Source organism: Chinchilla lanigera, unplaced genomic scaffold, assembly GCF_000276665.1.
Source record: "Chinchilla lanigera isolate Chin_1 unplaced genomic scaffold, ChiLan1.0 scaffold00031, whole genome shotgun sequence".
NCBI lineage: Eukaryota > Metazoa > Chordata > Mammalia > Rodentia > Chinchillidae > Chinchilla > Chinchilla lanigera.
The window spans coordinates 2803299-2825935 of record NW_004955432.1 but is presented as its reverse complement, the minus strand read 5'-3'; the positions used below and the strand labels follow the sequence as shown (position 1 = coordinate 2825935).

General features: G+C 41.4%; 1 long non-coding RNA gene across 2 annotated transcripts; it reads left to right on the top strand.

Moving 5' to 3' along the window:
* Positions 1-4391: 4391 nt before the first annotated feature.
* LOC106148905 lies at positions 4392-22327 on the top strand. 2 transcript variants are annotated; one of them, XR_001234660.1, is made up of 4 exons: positions 4392-4533; positions 19517-19587; positions 21444-21530; positions 22197-22327. It is a non-coding gene; the product is annotated as an uncharacterized LOC106148905 (long non-coding RNA). The 2 variants fall into 2 exon arrangements; XR_001234661.1 differs by lacking the exon at positions 4392-4533 and adding an exon at positions 19006-19137.
* Positions 22328-22637: the final 310 nt, after the last annotated feature.

The window sequence follows — 22637 nt, the reverse complement described above, 5'->3', positions numbered from 1 at the left end:
AAAATCTATACCGTGAAATTTTCTTTCGTGCATAAAATTATTAAAAACATGGTATAAAATTGCTGGGAGTGGTGGTGCATGCCTGTAATCCCAGCTACTCTACAGGTTAGCATGGGCACCTTCGTGTGACACTATCAAAGGAAAAAAAAAAAAGAAGAAAGAAGGCTGGGAACGTTGACTGTAGCTCAGTGATAGAGCACCAGTCCTAACATGCATGGAGGCCCCGCGCCGAGAAAAAATGAAAATTGCCACTCAGCTATGCATATCAAGTGTGTATGAAATATATGTGAATTTCCTGTAGACACATGGTTTTCGTACCAAGATGTGCCGATATGTATATTCAAATACTCCAAAATCCAAAAAACAGTTTTAACCCTGAGACACTCTTGGTTCCACCCGTGTCAGATAACTTCCCATCTTGTATGGTATAGTTCTGGTCCACATGCGTTCTATGAACAGCCGGTCTTGCAGACAGGAGCGCGCTGGGTAACAAAGGTCAGCGTGAATGAACGCTTAGGTCTGAGATGGCTAGGAGGAGGAGATGAGATCAGAGATGTTTTCTGTTCTGGCAGTTTGAGTCAAGCAAGGCCCTCGAAAAAGATACGTAAAGAGAAGGCACGACTTCCCCGGATAGTCAGTCCTACTTCCCAACGGCACAGACTGTTGAAAGCCTGCTTCTGATTTCCTTGGGTGCTCAGCTGGCCTGCCAGTGTACATAGAACCACAGGCACTTCTATATGTGCTGTCCTTCCTGAGTCTCTTTTCCTTCGCAGCAACCCAAGTTGTTTTTAACTGTCCCTCCTGCGATGCCTTTCCACGTGTCCCAGCTAGCCATTTTACTCTTTCTCTGGGTACCCTCCGCATGACTCTTGGGAGACCCTGGATGACCTCCCAGCTCTGCCCCTGTTCTGGGCACTCCCTTGCACCAGGTGGGCCAGGTGTCACAGGCCCTGCTGCAAATGTCAGCCTTCCAGGCTTCCCTTCGGGGTGTCTCTAGCCTGGAATCCAACATTGCATTTTTTCCTCCTGTGTTTGGAATTCATGTGAATTATATTTCATGCTGGTTTCAGCCCAGGTTTCTAGCACTGAGCTTCTTGTGTGGTATCTTCATGTAAGTCATGCATCGTTTTACCTAGTTCTCCCAGCTTGATGTTGGTTAAGGCAGTAAGCAGGCCTTTGCTGTCTGTCTTCAAGCTGTTAGTAAATGCAGCTAACAGCTTGATAATGTACACTTTCTGAGAAATGTATCATTAGGCGATATTACTGTCCAAACATCATAATAGTATATTTACACAAACATATATAGCTCTGATGTCACTAGGTGATACACTCTGGAACCACTAGCATCTGTGTGCGCTGCATTGGTTGAAATACTCTTATAGGGAGCATGGCTGTACTTTTTCTTTCTTTTTTTGTGGTACTTTACTGGGGACCAAAACTATGGCCTACACACTGAGCTACATACTCAGCCCTTTTTTATTTTGAGGCAGGGCCTCATTAAATTGCCGAGTTTCCCAGGCTGGGCTTGAGCTTGTGATCCTCCTGCTTCAACCTCCCAGAGCCCTGGGATTATAAACATGCACCGCCATGCCTGGTTCACAGGACTATGTACTGGGAAGTAATGCATCGGGACACAGCTGTGTGGTACATTATGAGGGCTTGCTCTCTCCCTCCCCAGTTCATTAACATTGGATTAAACAAATATTTATTCAGTTGCATGTGCTAGGCATTATTCTAAATGCTGGCAATTCAATAGTGGGCAAAACAAAAAATTCCACCCTTATGAAGCGTACTTTTTAGGGGATATGATTTTGACTAAGAGCTCATGTTTCCCATAGCGTATGCTTTTTTCCTTATTTAACTCCGCTCGCATTGATTCATAATGAGAATTAACTGAATACCTCCTGTGTATGGAGCCTTGCTACTGATCTTCACGCTTGTACAGGAGAGGTGTGAGTGGGTCTGGAACACAGATGTCCACCCAGGAGACTGGACACAGGTCCACTGTCCTGCTCTTGGGGTCAGTTCCCGCTTCTTTAAGGATCATCCATAAGCTTGTTTGGAAACATTTGCAATCTAAAGGGAAATTTCTACAAACTTCTATTTTCCAGTGGTGACGGTTTGCAGTTCTGCAGTTGCTATTTCTTGCCACGTGGAGGAGCTGCCGAACACAGTTTCTGGTCCATCCGTTTGTGCAGGCAGACCAGCCCTTCGAGGAAGCCGGATCTCGTCCTCTGCACCTTGCTGGGTGTCCTCGGAGCCGTTCTTAGTTCTCAGCCATTCTCCTTTGGGGCAAAGCCCAGGAGGGGCTCAGAGGCTGTGCCTTTGCGTGTGAGCTCAGCCTTTCTTTAGTTCTGAGAATACTTCCGGTGGGCATGTAGGGAGGAGTTTGAGGAGGCCTGGGCTGAGATGTTTTCTCCTTGCATCTCTCAAAGTCTAGATTTACTCTGCTCCCTTCTTGAGGTAATGTTAATTACCCAAAGCGATTCTCTTTGGCTTAAGCGAAAACCTGCGTATTGCTAAGGAAGAGTGACACGACGAGGTGCCGCTCTGGTGCTGCCGACCACCGGTGCTCTCCGTCCATGTAGCGCGGGGTGTTAGAGACAGGGTGGAGAGGAAGGTACTTCAGGCCTTGGCATGGTTTGCTATTTCTCAGGGGCTACTAAGGGATTTCTGTGCGTCTTTATCCGTGGGAAGAAAAGGTCCCGCACGCATTACCCCACTGCACACACCATCTTCTCTGAACCCTGAGCACCTCGCTGGCAGCACGGCAGAGGAGAGAGCAAGCTCAGCAGTGACGGGGACCTCACAGCAAGTGAGTGCGGAAATGAGCGCAGCGGGACTCTCCCTTCTGAGTCCCGTGCTTTTGCCTGGCCTTGTGCCTAAACCTGGCCCCAGGCTCTCAGCCTCCGTCCTGCCCCAGACCGTCCTGCACGGTCTTTCCGGCAGCAGGGGGAACCTCAAGGAGCTCCTTAAGGATTGAGAGCTTCCGAAACAACTTGTCCTTCCCCGGGAGCTGCTGGTGTCATTTCCGAGTAGTCTATCCCATGAATGCACCCATGTATGCCAGAGCTGCAGGAGATAGTGGCACCCAGACAGCTTCTCTCGTTGATTTCCCAGTGGAGAGTTAGGCGCTCACAGGACTGCAGGCGGTGGGAGCGCTGCGAGGGTACTCAGGTCTCACATTGCCAGCTGGGACTCACTTCTAAATGGTTGTTGATGACTTTAGTTCAGAGCTCTGCGTTATTCTTAGGGTGGTGAAAATTATCAAAGTGTTAAAATACACAGGACTCTCTGTTCTTGTCAAGGAAGAGTAACAGGTTTATTTTTCTGTCACATTTAATAGTTGGCCAAGTGGGTGAATAGCTGGGCCTGGTGACACATACCCATAATCCCAGCATGTTGGGAGGCTGAGGCAGGAGGATCATAAATCTGAGTCCAGCCTGAGTAACTTAGTGATTTAGCAAGGTCAGTCTCTAAGTAAATAAATAAATGGGTGAGTAAATGAATAAATAAATAAATAGGATTGGAATGTAGTTCAGTGAGCAAGTCCCAAGTTCAATTCCCAGAACTGCACCCAAAATCATGCCAAACCAAAATGCAACAGAACACAACACAACACATTGTACAAACTCCTCCTGTAAGCCTTGGACGGTGGACCTCTTTGCCTGTCTGCAGAGAAGGGAAGCAGAAGGCAGGGTCCACTCCCTTTCTGTGTGGAGCCCAAGCAGAGAGTGGCTGTGTCTGAGTGGGGAAAACAAGACAGAGGGAGGAGGTTACTAAACTGTGGAGACTCGGGGGTTGAGTAGCAGGCAAGAGGCAGCTGAGGAGAAATAGCACCAGAACACTTTGGAGGAGTTTCCTTCAGAGCCTCAGCAGATCTTCCATTGCAGATGTGCTGAGCGAGTCTGCAAAGTATAGCTGGGAACAGCTTGAGGGCCTGATAGCCAACAGTGACTACTTCTCATAAAGCCAGAGCAGAATTGGACATTGAGACCCAGAAGGCTCACCTAAGGAGGAAGGGCTCGGTCCCAGGAATTAGGATCACACTCTAAGACTCTAGCAGAGATGAAACAGACTGCCTTAAAGTCACAACCTGAAACTAGGCAGGATTAAGATGACATGTTAGTATCTTAACTGCTTATCAGAATAACGTGCCACATTTTCAGAGGAAGACGAATCCAGAGGCTATACTATACCACTTCCTCAAAGGCTAACTCAATACTGTTGCATTAGGTATTAGATTATACTGCATAAATTTGGAGGGTACATATATTCATACCATGGCAGCATATAATTACAAAGTCTAGACATGTGAAGAATCAAATTTAATATGTTTGAAACCCTGAAGACTCTCCACTGACTCTTTTTTTTTTCTCCTTCAGGGTATTTTAGCTTATTGCAGTGATTAATGAAACACAGAACGTCTGGGTTTCAGCAGTGGGATTGGATTTCTGATCTGGAATCGCAAGTTGATTGTTCTCAAGTTGCTGACAACATCTCCCCTGATCACGGCCGGGAAACTGTGCCCGGGTAGGAAGATTGACTTCCCTAAGGGGACCTTGGCCTTGGGGTTCAGCTGTTTCAAAGTGGGTCTGAGATTAATTGTTACATGGCTGGGGTTATTTAAATTTTTCGTTAACTTCCAGAAGGGCTTTGTGGGGTGGTGATGTCTGAGGGGTCAGTGCAGAAGACAATATTATGTGTGTTTAGGAGACTATCTTAGATTTTGCTGAACATCTGGATGACTGATCATAAAATAGGGAGGAATCGTAGCATTTCAACAAAATTTGTAAAATCTCTGGGATTTAGCTTTTTGATTCATGACAAGAATTTATGAGAGTTTATTTTACTTTCCATAGAGACCTTCAGTTTGTGTTGTGTACGCAATTCATTTAATATTTATCTGTTAAACTGATTTTAAACCTTTTGGTTATATATGAAACCTGATGGAGTATGAAGAAAAACTCTTTGTAGTCCTTGGAGTTTAGATATAGTTAGTGTACCAGTTAAGCATTTTTAGTAAAAAACAACCCTGTTACTGTTATTTTTTCCTTTCTCTAAAAATCAGTGTTGCTTTCTAATCAGAAAGAAAGCAGGTTTCTATTGAAAGTCTTTTTATTCTGATTCCTATTGAACTTGGAGAGATTTACTGTTCTTGGAACAAGCACATTTATTCAATGAAGGAAGAAAATCAACATTATTAATTCTTTTAAGACAGAAAACATCTTGAATTATGAAAATCCTTAACTCATGGCTCTTAATCCCTTTCCTGTTTCTAACATGGATGGTTTATCTGTGGACTGGTGCTTCTGTGCCCTGGGAGCGCTCTGTAATTAATTAATCACAGATGCTGGGGAAGTGGGGTTTGGAGGGGGTGTGGGTGGCCACCCCACGCTTGGGCTGCTCACATGATCAACAAGGTTTTCTTGGTAAAGCAGTGGGAGGGTTCAGGGGGCCTGAAGGGCGGGGCTAGAAGTGGGGGCACACGTGGCTGGATTCTTTCCTCCTCTGGCTTTCAGCTTGACAAGCTCTCTGGCACGTGGACCAGATGGGATTTCAGACACTGACAGGCCTTCGCTGGATTATGCAGACGGCAACATTTAATAATTTGAGTCCTTGAAAAAGACCTTACTTAGGCCCAGGAAAATTAGTGTGCAGTTGAGAAATAGTTTTAAACACATTAGCAGGACTTATTAGCTTTTCTTTGCTTCTAATTCTTGGGGCACTTCCATTTTAATTTCAGTAAATGAAGTTTTTAATGAGTTATATGATATTTGCTGAAGGTCGTAATTTTGGCGAATGTTACATACATAGAAGCACTTTTTCCTTTCTCTTTGTCCGCCTTTTCTTACCCACCATCTTTGTCTGGACAGTGTTCTCAAACTGTTTACCAGAACAGTGGTACAACTGGCTTCTTCAGATGGACAGCTGACTGCCAGGCAGAGATTTTGACACACACTAGCTCTGTTTGTTTTGAGTCTTCCTGATAGAAACACCAGCCTCTCAGATGGCAGGGTGATGTTTGTGAAGAGAACGAAACTTGAGGTGCACGAGGAAGTCATTTGGCTTAACTATCCATGTCATGATGTAGATCTGGCGTACTCCCCAAAGCCTGTTTCAGAGGAGGGCTTTTAGGAGCTGACTGGATCATGGGGGAACTGTAGTCATCGGTGGATGAATTGGATTGATGGAGTCATAGCTGAATGTGCTGTTAGGAGTGGGGGTCTGATTGGAGCATGTTGGTTACTAGGGGGCTTGACCTGGAGGGTGTGTTCCCTTCTCTTTTGACTTCTACTTGAGCAGCTTCTCTCCGTCAGGCCCTTCCACCATGATGCTCCTGCTGTGGAGTCAGACAGACATGGACGGAACCGTCTGAAACTGTGAGCCAAAGTAAGCTTCTTCTCCTTAAAGTCATGGGTGTCAAGTACTTTGTCCCAGTGACCTGTGCAATCTGATTCTAGTGAACAGGCATCTTGATTTCCAAGTGGAAGGTGTTTTTTTTCAAGGACAAAAATGGCCCTATTATTTTATTAAACTGTATAATGCCCATTAACAATGTTATACAATTATAAGACATAATGGAGAAGAAAGTAAAATACAAAAAGCAAACACCTCATCCCCTAAATCTTGCACCCATGTGCAGGGATCAGGATATTTTGCTGTGTATATACAGAGTAAATGTTTTAGCTTCTGTCAGCCAGATGTCTGTGTCATAAGAACTGAACTTGCGGTTGCAGTGAGAAAGCAGTGGTGGACGTGTTAGTTATTTTTCTTGTTGCTGAGACAGAATACCGAACACTAAAAATTAAAGCAGGAAAGGTTTCTTCAGCTCATAGTTTATAGAGGTTTCAGTCCATAATTGGCTGGCTCTAAGGCAGGGGGGCATGGCATAGGGGTGACTATTTATGGTGGCAGAAGACAGCAAAGCAGCAAGAGAGAGAGAAGGGGCAAGCCTCTTTCTGTTCCTTATATGATGTGTGGGCTACTCACCCTAGGGGTGAGTTCACTAGGAACACTATTCACTAGGAACAGATTGTACAGGTCAGTGGGACAAAACACCTGACACCCATGACTTTACGGAGAAGAAGCCTACTCTGGCTCACAATTTCAGACCGTTCCGTCCATGTCTGGCTGACTCCACAGCACCCTCACACTCTTAATCCCATCATCAGACCATGAATCAATCACATACTCTAGATTTAGCCACCTCTGAAAAAACAATATGACCACATGAGGCCTTAGGGGACATCTAGACACGAACTGTAACAGACAATATGTAAACAAACAGGTGCTGCTGTGTTCCAATACAACTTTATTTTGGGCCAGGTTTGGCCTGTGGGCTGCAGTTTGCCAACTCAATCTAAAATAATCCTTGTTTATATTGCTTGCAGATCATTTCCAAATCTTTTTCTTTTCCCTCCTCATATCTTTGTGGTTATAGTCATAGAGAAAAAGAGAGAGAAGTAATTTAATATAAATGAAAGTGCTTTTATAAAAATGAAAGCTATATTTGGAGATATTTCAAATTCAATTTTACTTGAATTTAATAGAAGGAAATGAACTGAAATGGGAACTGCTGAGATTCAGGCCCATTTCTTCACCACTGGTGATTAGAGTTCCTAAAATATTTCTTGGAAATTATGGGGGAAAAAGATGATGAAAAGCTTGGGGAATCTCTTGCTTTTATAAATTCCAGTTTTCAATTTTGGATGGGGCAGCTGATTTCCTGCTGCTGCAAATGAAGAAATATGAATACTTCCATTTCTCATGCTTCTTAACAGGCTTCTTCTTCACTTGCTTTTGAATTTTCATGGCTGAATATTTACATTGTCTTCCATAATGACAATTACACAAGTCCTTTGGTCTTAGATATTTAAAACATGGGCTTATGCTCACCTTTAATTCCTTTATCAAGGCTTCTTTATTACATTTTTAAAAAAATGAGTGATATTTCTTTGCCTAGTAATATAATTCTCTCTCCTCCCTCTCCCTTTTCCTCTCTCTTTCCCTCTCTCCCTCCTCCTCCCCATCTTCCTCCTCTCCTTCCCCTCCCTCCTGTTTCTTTGGTACTGGAATATAGGGCTCTGTGCATGCCAGGAAAATACTCTACCACTGAGCAACACCCCAGCCTCTCAGTAATTTTCTACACATGGGTATTTTATTCTTGCTTCCTCTCTTAGCTTCCCACAAGACGAGAACAGCTTATCTAGTACAAGATTTCTATCAAGTGTTGTGTCATTTTAAAATCACAATTTTTCCATAGATCTTTGATTGGTTGTATCTTATGGTGGAGAATCCTTCTCTCTTATCACCCAGGGATGTGTGAAATGCTTCGTTTTGTGTGTCCTTTTCTGTTGGAAATGGCACATCTTAGGACTCATGCTGGGGGACTCATGTGGGATTATTCAGCTGTATAGGTCAGACTTAAGAACACTCTTCTTTCAGAACTGTGTAGGCATTGCCCTTTGCCTCCCACCATTGGGTTATTGTTTTTGGGAAAGTGGAACATGGCTTCATTTTCATCCCTTAAGAGTATTTTTTTCCCCCTCAGATGTTAAAAATACCTTTATTGTTAGAATTTCATATAGTTTTCTTTTGGGACATTTGTTCTAGGGTCGTCCTCTCCTCTGTGGATTGAAATTCCTGAAACTGTGAGACAAAATAAACCTTCCCTCATGTAAGTTGATTGTCTCAGGTATTATGTTATAGCAACAGAAATCTGGGTAGCACAGTTTCTATCATGCTTCAAGTTCAATTTTTCCTGTGGGTTGTGGGGATTTTTTTTCTATTTTGCTTTTTGCTATTTTTTCCTGTTCTGTATGTAATATTGAGTTTTCTTTAAAGAACACACATTTTTGTCTCCATTCCTATACAATTCTCTCAGTTATTTTTACAGCTTTCATCTTCTATGATGAATTCAAAGCTTTATTTTTTGTTGGTGTATTGGTTTGGATTGTTCGCTTTTCTCATCATTCCTATTTATTATTTCTGTAATAGTGTTGTTTTGGTCCCTGTTCCATTTGCACAACCCTCCCTTGTTTTCTTTACTTATTCAGTTTGACTTTGATTATAGCTTTTAAATTTATGTTTTAAAAATTCTTTATAGAGGGCTGGGGATTTAGCTCAGCGGCAAAGCGCCTGCCTGGCAAGCGCAAGGTCGTGAGTTCGGTTCCCGGTACCGGGGGCGGGGGGGAATTCTTTATAGAGTCAGGGAGAGAGCTCATCAGCACAGTGCTTGGTTGGCAAGCACAAAGTCCTGAGTTTTATTTCTGGTACACACACACAAAAAATCTTTATAGCAAGAAGCACTTGCAGGGAATTGGTCTTCTCTCCTTTAGATTATATTTTCCTTTCAGTTGTGGTCTTTGTCTCATCTCCTTTTCTTCCACCTTCCCTGCCTTGGTCCCCATCTTTCTTTGTTATTTTTCCTGTGGTTATGTCCAGTGGAAAGACTGTCCAGTGAATAAGCTTTTGCTCATTGGATAGTAGAGTTCACCAAGGTGAGCTCCTGAGAGCAAAGAAAAAGTACAGCTTTGGTTTGCATGTTTGTACGGCCCTCAAATTTTCATGTTGAATTCCACCACCTCCAATGTGACAGAAGGAGGAAGTGATGCCTTAGGAAGTTGATTAGATTGTGAGTGTGGAATCCTTATGAGCAGGATTTGCGTCTTTATAAGAGAGGTTCCAGAACGGTGGCTCATGCTTCCTGCCTAGTGAGGACACAGAAGAGGGCCCCATGGAGAGGCAGGAGGAGGACCCTCACCAGGCTGTGGCTGTGCTGGAACCTTCATCCAGGACCTCTCAGCTTCCAAACTGAGAGCAATGAATTCCCATGGTTTAAACCATCTGGTCTATGGTAATTAGTTACAGCAGCCTGTACTGCCCATGAGAAGTACCTAAGCCCACCTGGAAGAGTGAGAAAGACTTCCTGAGGGAGGCAGCCTTTGGTTGAACCGTACGAAGCTGTCTGAGGCAGAGGGACCAGCAGGAGTTAGCAGCAGGGCGTGAGAGAAGGAAGCTGTGGGTTCTGGTTCCTTCGCCCTGCTCAGTGTTAGAAAACACGCAGTCATTTCCTTCCTTCGTACTCCCAGTGTTGTCTTAAAATTTACTGCTTTGCCGTTTTTATGTGTGAAACCCAAATGTGGCTAAGTCCTCTGGTCTCAGTTTCTTAGTATCCAAACACAATCCTCCAACTATGATTTCTAAGATTTACCTGTCCCAGAGGAGAAGGAGCCCTGTCTATCTTGCTTGCTCCAAACTCTGACCCAGTCTTTTTCTGTTCCTATGCCCAAGCATGCTATTGTTGTGTGTGACGAACCTTTACTTCAGGCTTAAGGAAAACAGGAGTGCAATTCAGCCCGGAAGTCCAGAAAAAGTCTATTCTTTGTCCTGAGCCTCTCTGCCTGCTGCCATGTTGCTGGCACACATTCTCTCTACTATGACACTTGTCCACATTTCTTTTCTTCCCCAAGTTCCAAGTACACCCTATACTTCCTTCCTTTAGTGTTTCTAGGTGGACCACCCAAGTTAAATTTTAATTTTCCTTTTTGAAATTATTTGTGTTATTTATTTATTTATTCCGGGGATTAAATGCAGGGCCTTGCATATGCTAGGCAAGTACTCTGTCCCTGAGATACATCCCAGATGCCTGTGGATTTCTATAAGATCATCTTACTCAGTTAAGCAGATTTGCCTACCTTGTCTCACCTGTGGACATCACCAGTCTTCTTTACCCGATAGAAGCCTCTAGAGATTGAGAAGCTTGACTTATGTATGTGTATATAACAAAGCATAATGTTTCACTCATAGTAATGGTTTCTTTTCTTCAAAATACTTAAGTTTACTAATCAGAAGGGAAATTACATAACCTTATGTGGCAGTTTCTTCATCTGTAAGCTGGTCCTAATAGAGGTTCTTCTGGTCATGACAAACCATGGAGGTAAATGCTGTGTGACACTCATGACTTTAGGTGTTAGATCCCTGCTTCCCTTCCCAGGAGTATATCCATCATGGTGAAGAAACCTCATTTGTGAAAGGCCCTCACAGAGGCCAGGGCAATAAGGGGACAGTACTGGGATTTTGCATGCATGGGAAGCAGCAGTGAAGGGATGGTCACGGGTGTGGGTTCTCTTTTTTTGCAGGGAATGAAAGGTTGTAGGACCTTCACCTCTTCCCTGCTGCTCTGTGGTGTTTTGTCCTTACCAGTGGCCAGAGGGAGTTCTAAAATTGTCCTTCATTATTCATTGGTTAGCAGCACCAGGTTTCAATTTAGCCGGTTGCAGGGTCCTTTTACTCAAGTGGGGCTGGCCAGCAGTTCTTCAAATGAAGGACTCTAATAACTGTGCGGGTGCAAATCCTTTCAGGATGTAGGTAGGCAGAATAGTCTCATGAGTAACATTTGTTATCGTTAGGTTTTCCAATCAGCAACCACCCATCCAAATGGCATGCTAATCATGATTATGTGTAGGTATTCTCTTGGAAATAAGAAAAGTTTTTTTAAAATTTTATTTTAAAAATTAAAAAAAAAATTAACAAAACAACAATGAAGACAAAATCAAAACAACACAAAAGCAACAAAAACGATAATGACCTCAGAACAAAATGATAGGAATTAACAACGCTTGCTACATTACATACTGTTATGTTTAACGAAGTTGTTCAGTCCACCAGACATAAGAATGTAAGATTGATCAAATAATTGAAGACCATAGCAATAAAAAAAATTGGAAATGATGCAGAGCTTCACCACACAAGATGGTAGGAGTTCAACAGCTGTTCTTATACTGCATATTGTTGTTTTCAGATCAGTCATTCTGATTACCAGGTTCAAGCATGCAAAATTGGTCAAGAAAAAAGAAAATTTTACGCATTACACTATTCCTTTCAATAAGCCACAGACAACAGCAATACACCTATTCCAGCTATCTTTATATATACATATAAATTTTGTTTTTCATTAAAAAATCCACAATAACAAAATAAATACATAAAGAAAACAGCATAAACAACAATAAAAGTGGTACAGAATTTCAAAACATGGTGATAGGATATAACAATGGTTGTTATATTACCTAATGTCATCTTCAAAATGGTTGCACATATAACCAGATATAGGCATGCAAGATTGATCAAACAATTACACGTTAATAGTTCCTTTCAATAAACCAACAGATATTAATAGTACAATTATCCTAGCTATCCTGTGTATACGTATACATATTTTTTCCTCTTCCTTCTTTCTTTTTCCTCTCCCCTCCTTCATCCCAGTTGCTTCTTCCTAAGAAATAAGAAAAGTTTTATGTAATTTCCCTTCTGATTAGAAAACTTAAGTATTTTTAAGAAAAGGAACTTCTTAGAAGAATCTTTGACAAAATGCTTGAATCTTAAGCAGTAAGAAATTTCTGGGTTATTTAGTTACTTTCCTATAGGATATACTCTACTGCTGAGCAGGGGTTTGGTTTCTTAGAATCCATAACTTGAGCCCCCTGCTGACTTCAGATTCTGAACTTGTCAGACCCCACAAGTGCACGAGGCAAGAATGGCCGACACACATTTCTCACTTCCATTTCCACTGCTGCCAATTTTCTCACAGGGGACTCATGGGTCGGCATCTTGGAAAGGGAATCTCACAGTTTATATTACATTTTATTACACTTTATACACCAATATCTCCTGGAAGGGGAACTTAAATTCACATAGATATTTCTGTAATTTAATATCATATCTTCCATTTTCAAACTGACTTCCTACTGGAACAAATTTCTCATTGCTGAATGCAAACCAAAACTGAAAAGACTTGTGTCACTCAGCTTAGAAAGGTGCCAGTTCAGCCAGAGCCTGCTTTCTCCCACTGCAGCTGAGCACATCTGGAGAATCCCAACTAACTTCCTTGTTCAAAGAGACATGGGAGGAGCAGGCCCAGTTCTTAGGCTGTCCTGACAGGTCCAACCTAAACTGAGTCAGAGGATGCTTCTGTGCTTTGTATCACACTCTCACAGGTGCAAACTGGATTCTTTTCCAGATGCTCTTTCTGAGAGGGGGACCCATGAGTCCCTGTTTTGAGAGAATTAGAAGCAATAGGAGGGGCTGAGGATTTAGCTCAGCAGCACAGTGCCTGCCTGGCAAGCACAAGGTTGTGAGTTCGATTCCTGGTACCGGAAAAAAAAAAAAAAAAGGAAGCAATAGGAGTAGAGGAGGGAGGAAGGTGAGTGTGTCACTCGGGCTTGGCTTATGTGATGATGAGCTGGCGAGGCCAAGTCCTGCAGTCTGCAGGGCAGGTTGATAGGCTAGAAGCTCAGGCAGGCGCTGCCATTGTGCCGTAGTCCTCCATTACCTATGGTTTTGCTTTGCACTGTTTCGGTTACTCGTACTCAAACACAGTCAGAAAGTACAGTACTAAATGCAAGTTTCTAGAGACACGTGATTCCTAAGTTTTAAATTGCATGTAGTTCTGAGTAACATGAAGCAATCTCTCATTGTCCCACTCCCTCCTGTAGGGTGTGGTTCATCTTGTGGCCCAGTGAGCCTGCCCTGCCTGTGCGGATCAGCAATTGTGAGGCCATAGTGCTTATGTTCAAGAGCTATTATTCTACCTAATAATGACCTGGAGCCCAAGAATAGTGATGCTGGCAATTTGAATATGTCAAAGAGAAGAAGCCGTAACATGCTTCCTTTGAGTGAAAAGTAAAAGTACTATGTTGGGTTTCTATTACCGTAACAACCTGATATAATCAATTTGGAGAGGAGAAGATTAATTTTGGCTCATGATTGTGGGAGTTTCAGTCCCAGACTGACTTTTCCTGTGGTCAGGTGGCACTCACTGCAGAGAAGTGGAATAGGAAAAGGAAGAGAAGGGGCTGGCGTAGCACTGTCCCCTTTGAGGCACAACCCCAGTGACCAGAAGGGTTCTCACTAGGTCCACTCTTTGCCAATTTGAGGACCAAGCTTTCAGCTCATGGACTTTCTGGGGACATTCTATATTCAAGCCACAGCAAGTAAAATAATATTTTGAAAAGGAGACACCACATTCATATGCTTTTATTACAGTCTATTGTTACAATAGTTTTATTTAATTGCTAGTTATTATTGTCAATTAATCACTGTGTGATAAAGTTTGTCACAGGTATGTACACCTAGGAACAAAGCAGTGTACATGGTGTTCGGTACTATCCATGTTTTCAGATATCTGCTGAGGTTCTTAGACTGAATCCCCTGTTGAGAAGGGAGCCTTCTTGAGAAGGTTGCAGTCTTAAGGCAGAGTTTCTTCTGGGAAATGAGTTTTTCTCTTAAGGCTTTCAGCCTGTTGGATGAGGCCCACCTACATCATCAAGGATAATTTCCTGTCCCAAAAGTCAGCTAATTCCAGATGTTTCCACATCTACAAAATAATCTCCTAATTTCAGCAACATCAAAATAAGTGGTAACAGGCTAATGGGTAAAAAAGCCAAGTTGCCACGTGACATGCACATCAGAGTATGTGCAGCAGGAATGAGAAGGCAAGGGCAGCCTGATTTCCAAGCCTACTCTTGTGGTGCTCGGAGAAGCAGGAGAAAAAGGGTATGTTGACATTGGAGCCGCAATTCTCAGACTTGGGAGGAATAAAGGTCAAGCTGCTCAGCTGGAATGCATAAATCAATTCAGATTGTCAAAGAGTTTTCTACTGAAAAATAAATCCTGGCATTTCTAAGATGAAGGAAGACAATCTTTTAGGGGAGGAGGTGGCTACAGCTCTGGATTATAAAATCTGAATGGAAAAATGCATTTGGCTGGAAAACTAAAGACAGAAAAAGCTTCCTCTTAGACTATAGTTTATCTGAAAGAGTGCAATGAATTCATTAGCATTTTTTTGAAACTTGAAGGAAGGAGATCTTAATAAATACTAGTGAAGTCAAGAGATAGGGAACGGAGAGTAATTGCATGGAGGCCATTATTACTAATGTAAGATGTGTAAAAATGTTGTTATTGACTATAGTATGTTGGTTGGCTTATCACAATAAATTGGTAAATTTGAAATTATTTATTAAAGATTTACTCAGGATCTTATTTCTGCAAGCCTCTTCTTCTCAATATGTCTTATATTCTCCTACCAGAGAGATTTTTCGGAACTTAATCATCTAGATTTGGGAAAGATTCTGAGATCTATATATATCATGTGTATATGGTAGAGTATGTCTAATGGGACAGTGGGAAAGATTTATGGTTTAATTATTGTTATCGATACATTTAACAAAACTCATTATTATTAATACATTATTATCAATACACTTAACAAAACTCACTTCCTTTCAATAAAAGAGAACCACTAGCCTTTTCTAAACTAAGCGCATCAACTCCGGTACTTTAGTAGATTATTTAGTAGGGATGTAGTGTTGCTCCTAACAGTGTCCTATTAGTGTCTAATCTATCCAACTGATTCTGTTTGGCAGAATATTTGCATTCTTCATCTCCTTATATGAAGTCAGAAAATATCACTTTCTGGGCTCTCATCCAGACTGGTTTTCATAATGAGCATCTGATACAGGCAGGGCCCAGTGAAATTGCAAGGCTCCTGGTAAACAGTCTTAGTTGCTGCTTGTTATGAGGTCTTACTCTTTCAGGAGCCTGTGTCCTTTTTCTAAACTTTTGTTCTGGTTAAAAATTTAAAAAGGAGCTACTTGCAATGTCTTTAGCATTAACTTAAGCTGTAGTAGGCCCATAAAACAATCATTGGGATGCTATTAAAAGTGTATGAATAATAAAACAGCTGCAATAAGGAAAGTTTCAGAACAGTAACATGACCTTGGTAGCTCCCCCTTCATGGAGGGCTTTCCTAGGGGGTGGGTTGGCTGCATTCTGTCTCGGGCAATTAAACATTATTTGAGATTTAGAAAATCTCAACCTACCTTTTCTATTTTCTTTTCTTTTTCTTATTAGGGGTAAAGGCTGTGGGCCATTTTCTGGGTTGTGCATGACAACAGAGCACAATTCAAGAATATTCCTAAGAAATCACTGAGGGCTACTTTGTTTATATGAGATATTTACAAGGGTACAAGTTTTATGAGGTTGTTTTATGATAAAAGTCAAAGTTACTAATGGTCCAGGGCTCTGTAAAGAATTATGTGAGGTGTGCCAGAACAATTCTGTGTTTTTTGGGGAAAACAACCCCAGATGTGAGCCTAGGTCTTGGTATTTAGGAGTTCTGAAACCTTGGCAAGTTACTTAAATTCCCTATTAGTTCCTCGTCTTATAAAATGTGATTAATAGCAATGACTACTGTGAGGAGTAACTACATTAATTTCTGAACATAATATGTAGAGGGCACAGAGCAGATTCCTAGTAACATGTCAGTTGGTTTTCTCCTTCTTAATATGATCAGTGCTCTCATAGAATGCCTACGATATTTCCTTGGTATCACTATTTAGTGATGTCTCCTTTCATGGCTGTGAAACACAGTAATGTTTGGGACCACAGATGAATACATGTTCTTCAGAGTTGTTCGGAAGTAAAAGAAAGCTGCATTGTTCAAGAGTCTTGGGATCCTGTCTTGGTTACTTTTTTCTCGCTGCTGGGACAAAATACCTGATGCCCAAAATTAAGGAAGGAGAGGTTTATTTTGCTTACAGTTTGTGGAAGTTTCAGTTGGTACTTGGCAGATTATAAGGCAGAGTGGCACATGGCAAAGAGCTACAGCTCAGGGCGGCAGAACACAGCTAAAGCTGCAAGCACACACCAGGGCAGAATGCGGGAGGAATGTCCTCAAGCACTCTTTTCCTCTCCCTTACATATGCAAACTATCCAACCCAGGGTGGGTGTAGCTCTCACAACCACAATCATTCAACTCTAATAGCCTGCCCCATGGTCGTATGAGGCTTTGGAGGGGACACACAGACATAAACCATAACAGATCTTTAGAAGAATTTTCCCAAAGCAGCTTCTTCTGCTTTCATTATATGTATACGTGTCTGTTTCTTTCCTTTTTGTAAGAATAACTTTGGATTATGTCTTGTCTTGAGTAGCTACTTTGAAAATAATGATACACAGTGTAATAACTAGTTATTCTCCTCTTATTTGGTTATGAAAGCATATTTTTTTCATAAAATAAAAAGAAAAAATGGAAATTAACTAAAGTAATAAAAAACCAAAAACCTTTGTCCTAAGGTATCCAGGTGGGACTGGTTCTAGGAATCCCTGTTGATACCAAAATATGAAGGTGCTCCAATTCCCCACATGAAATGTTATCTGTAAATAACCCATGCATGTGTGCCCACATATTTTAAATAATCTCTGGATTACTTATAATAACAGGTACAGTGTAAGTGGTGCATAAATAGTTAAAATCTACTGTTTAGGGGATAATGATGAGGAAAACTGTCTGCTTATCCATGGAGGTGCAATCATGTAGGCTTAACTACACAGTACCTGCCAGAAACAGATTAATGTGTTGGCTTGTTGTATCCACTGATATGTGGTTACAGAGGGCTGACTAATCTCTATCTATCTCTATCTCTATCTCTATCTCTATCTCTATCTCTATCTCTGTCTCTGTCTCTGTCTCTGCCTCTGCCTCTACCTCCAGCTCTATATTTATCGATCCATATCATCTATATATATAGACATAGAGATAGTATACATTTAACAAATTAAATATCCAACACGGGGAACTTATTGAAGTAATTGCTAAAGAGGTACAATACATGTGTGTGTATCTTTAGATTTATTGCACGAAAAATGATAGTGTGAACATTTTTTATGATACTAATTTGATGCAAATCAAATGTACATTGTACATTTTCTAAATGTACAAATTATCACTATACAGCAAATAAGTGATCACAGTGTAAATGGTTCTATGTAATTACCACTCAGAGAAAGTTGTAGATCTCTGCCAGCACCCCTAAGAATCCCCTCACAACTTGTTACCACTTTTCTCTCCTCCAAGTAATCACTACCTTGAACCTTGTAAAATTGAAATATACTATTTTTGTGATTGACCTCTTTTACTTAACTTTTTAAAAATGAGATTCATGTTGTTATGAGTGTTTCAACTGTACTGTCTGTGCCACCCTTGGTATAGACAATCTTTTACATTTCAGTTATTCTGGTAGGCAGGCAGTGGTGTCTCATTGTAATTTCGATTTGTGTTTTGTAATGATCAATGAGATGAGACAATTTTAACTTGTTTATTGACCCCTCAGATGTTCTCTTTCTCTTTCCTTCCCCCTCGATCCTTCCCTTCCACATTCCTTGGACACACACATACTTCAGGCTCTGTGCTACTGCCCTGCCAGCCTATAATTAGTCTGAACTAGTGCTATTAATAGGATTGAAAAGAACTGATTCAGAGACCATCCAGCACTGGGGAAAGAACTGGCCTGAGAGAGTTGCCATTTCCAGGGTTTGCCTGCCCTCGTGAACTCCGTGGTTGTTGCATGATGTGTGGCACATGTGGTCTGTTTCCTTTTCTTTTTTCTTTTCTTTCTTTTCTTTTCTTTTCTTTTCTTTTCTTTTCTTTTCTTTTCTTTTCTTTTCTTTTCTTTTCTCTTTTCTTTTCTTTCTTTTCTTTTCTTTTCTTTCTTTTCTTTTCTTTTCTTTCTTTTCTTTTCTTTTCTTTCTTTTCTTTTCTTTTTTCTTTTCTTTTCTTTTCTTTCTTTCCTTCCCTTCCCTTCCCTTCCCTTCCCTTCTCTCCCCTCCCCTCCCCTCCTCTCCTCCTCTCTTCTCTTCTCATAAAATAAAGAAATTTTACACAGCTTATAAGGCTACTTTTTGAGATTGTACATATTTTGACAGACTATTCACCATGTCTTTTCTGTCTGTAGAGCTGTCTGCCCCAAGAGATCTGGAATAATGATTGCAAAGAATGGGACCCACAGCTATTTTGGTGTGGGGCTAGTCTGTTTCCTAATCTTACAGACAAATGACACTGGTGGTTCAGAGAGCTGTATGACTATCACGAAAATGAAGAAATCTGAGGTAGACCTAAAGTCTCTTTCTGTCCTGCAGAAGAGCAGTGTCAGAGATGGAAAGGGTCATCAAGGCTTCATAGTCTCTTGCCCCCTTGTTGGACCCCCACTATGCTCCTTCATCATGACATTTGGACTCCATTCTGTCATCATCATACAGGACCAAACTGACTCCACTGAGTTTTCAAAAAAAAGTGTAAGATTTTTTAAAAAATTTATGGGTATTTTGTCTTTATATCAAATTAATACCATAGAAAAATGTTCACACTATCTTTTTTTTATGTGCAACAAATTTAAAGATACACATAGACGTATTGTACAACTTTAGCAACTAATTCAATTAGTTCCCTGTGTGGGATATTGAATTTGTTTAGTTCTCCTCTAGCAAAACCGCTAATATCCTGTTATGAATCTCTGTATCTACAAGTCCAGTTTTAAAAAATTGAAAAAAATCTCATACACAAAAGTAGAAGGAATAGGGTAACAAATTCCCACGAGTCTAAGAATTAATTGCAACATTTGTCAAAACACCACCAGTCTTGTCCCATCTATACTGTTCTATTTTCCTCTTCCAGGTGTTTTGAAGCAAATCCCAGGTATCCAGGCACCTGGGAACCTTAGCTCCTTCAGAGTGCACTTCTGAAAGGTAAGAACTCATTGTAAAAACTGGTAGTTTCTTGTGTTTATTGCTTATGTGAACTGGAGAAAAACTGAGGGAGACTAGGTAACTAAGCTTTCTTGCTGTATGATAAGCTAGTCATGTGTTTCTGAACAATGCTGAGAAATATGCTGAAGTTAGGTGATTTCATTGATGTGAACATCAGGAACTCACACGACTAAGATGGCTAAGACATCACCATCTAGTGTGCTGTCCTGGGACCACCACCATCTGCCTGGCACCCTGATGACCCTAGTGGTGTTCTGTGGTGCATAACTCGACTGTGGGTTAACACAGCACTTGTTTGTTTTCTCACATTTTTCTTGGTCAGGAGTCCAAGATGCTTTAATGGATCTCTGTGAGGTTCTTAGAAGGCTGCAGTTAAGGTGTTCAGTAGGGCCGCAGTCTCATCTGAGTCTTGAGGTCCTTTTTTTCCCGTGGTCCTAGGGACTGAACCCAAGGGTGCTCTATCACTAAGCTATAATCTTTTTAAATTTTTGTTTTTAATTTTGAGGTAGAGTCTTGTAAAGTTGTCTAGGTTGGATTTGAACTTGTGATCCTCCTGTCTCAACTTCCCAAGTAGCTGGGATCACAGATGGTCGCCACCACAACTATCTCCCCTAGTTGTTGGCAAGATTCAGGTCCTGTGGTTGTAGAACTGAGGCCACCCACAGTCCCCTGCCACATACCCATCCTGATAGCCCTCTCACAACCTGTAGTTTGTTTCTTCAAGCCAGTAAGGGAGAGAAAGACGCCTTGATGTCAGGGAGGGCATGGGCTCTTTTAAAGCCGTCACCTGATAAAAAGGGTTGAGGATGTAGTTCAGGGCAAAGGCTCTGGGTTCAATCCCAAATTCCACAAAAAGAAAAACATAAATATCCACAGACAATGCCTCTGATTATGATACTGTTTTATAACCTACTGGGTGATAACCTACATGAAGTCTTATGGGCAATATGTAAAATAATGACCTGAAGATCTATTAATGTATTTCCCATGGAGCTGCTGTCTCTCAGTAATCAGTGACTTAAAGCTCCATGTGAAACATTTTCTTTGGAACTTCGTGCCAACAAAAGCTTTGTTTTCCCTGATGAATAGATATTTTCTTTTTACAAAAGCTATGTAATCTGCCCTGTTTCCTCACATGTTTTGGCTCCTATGAAGCTAAAAATCTAACATGAAACCTAATTTTTATAACTATATTGTGCTTATCTGCCCAGGGGTGACATTGTAGCCTTATTTTAATTCTCTATGTTTCTCTTTTTTACTGTTATTGTATTGTGTCAACCCCTTTGTGCGATGACATTGAATAAAAATATAAATTCTTGTTCAATGAAGTTAAGGGAACCACTGAATTTGTCACGATAGCTTCAAATTAGCAACAGCCCAAATATCCGTGAAGAGTTAATGAACTGTTGTATAATCAGGTAATAAAATTTTACACAGCAACAAAAAGATCAAACCATTGATACATACTACAACATGGAAGAACCTCATCAATATTGTGCTGAGTTGACAAAGCTAGGCACGAAATATTTATGGACTGTGTGATTCCACTTATAACAAGTCCAAGGACAGGTAAAATGAAGGTGAAGGAAGTCAGAAAGTGATGGGTCACTTCCTGGGCAGTTTCAAGAGAAAACCTCCTGGGATTAGGAATCTCCTATATCTCTCAGCGAGCTGTGACTGAGTATCTATGTATCAGTGATCAGAATATATGGTAAATGTTTAAAAAATATGGTAAAAGACATTTTTATTGATTCCTCTCACAATATTCTCCCTCATGTGAAACACTCTTATCCCATCTGTCGTGGATTAATTAATGGTCAATTTGTAACACACAGCAAACCGAATCAGCGTAGTGCTGGGTATGGAAGGCCCACCTGAGGATTGTTACCAACAGCAGAAAAGGAGAACTGGGAGGGAAGATGGTGAGCTGTTGATTCTCCTGGGGATGCTTGTCATGCTGGTTTTCCTGATATGAACTCAGCTGTTCTCATCATAGGAGGAGCTCAGGTCCTCGCTGTCACTGAGGATGGCTGTGGTTCTCTTTGGGGGAGCTCTGGTTTTTACTTTGAGTGTCAATTCCTGGCTCCAGAGCAGATCCCTCAGCCCGCTGGCACAGATCTTTCATCCTGCTGGTGCAGACTTTCTAGCTTCCATCACTGACCTTTGAGCCTTTGTAGAGCAGATCCTTGATACAGGCTTGCGTGAGATATCGCTATAGGCTCTAGGCCTCTAGCTGGACTCGTGCAGGGCATTGCCATGGGCTCTATGCCTTCAGTTGGACTCATACAGAACACTGCTGTGGGATCCAGGCCCTCGGCCTCATTCTTTGGGTCTCTAGTGCATGAACAGATCTCTTGCACTCTTCTGCACTGGACATTTTGGATGAATATTATAAGATAACCCTATAAATTAATGTGTCCTGTATTAACTGTATTCCCTTGCAAACACTGGCTACAGCACCATCCTTCTCGCCCTTTCTAAAGCACTCTGGAAGTTTTCTTCTGTGTCTTCAGTTATGTTGTTGTGGCTGCCTCCATGTCATGAATTAACCTAAAACATTTATCTCTCACGCTCATTTTGATTTTCAGGAAGAGCCAGAAGTTGCACCGTGCTGAATCCTGTGCATAAGGTTGGTGAGGACACCCTGGAATGTGTTTGCAAGCCTGCCTTTCTGTAGGATGGCACTCAGCAGCAGCAGTCACCGTATTTTTTTTAAAAAATAACATCTTGTAAAGACACTCACAAACTCAGAATTGCTTCAGAAAGTGGCAAGAATGATGGGATGAACATGTTCAAAATGAGGAATATTTTGAGAGCGATTAATGGCAACATGTCTTTCCTGTAATAAAGTTTTAAAAATGGAAACATTCACCATACATTATGGTCACCCCTTGTATATGTAAAACATCACTGAAGCACACACTTGGGCTTAGGACACTTCGTGTACTTTACTATAAGTGTGTATTAGTTTTCTTTACTGTAATAAAATGCATGAGATAACCAACTTAGAAAGGGGAAACGTTTATTTT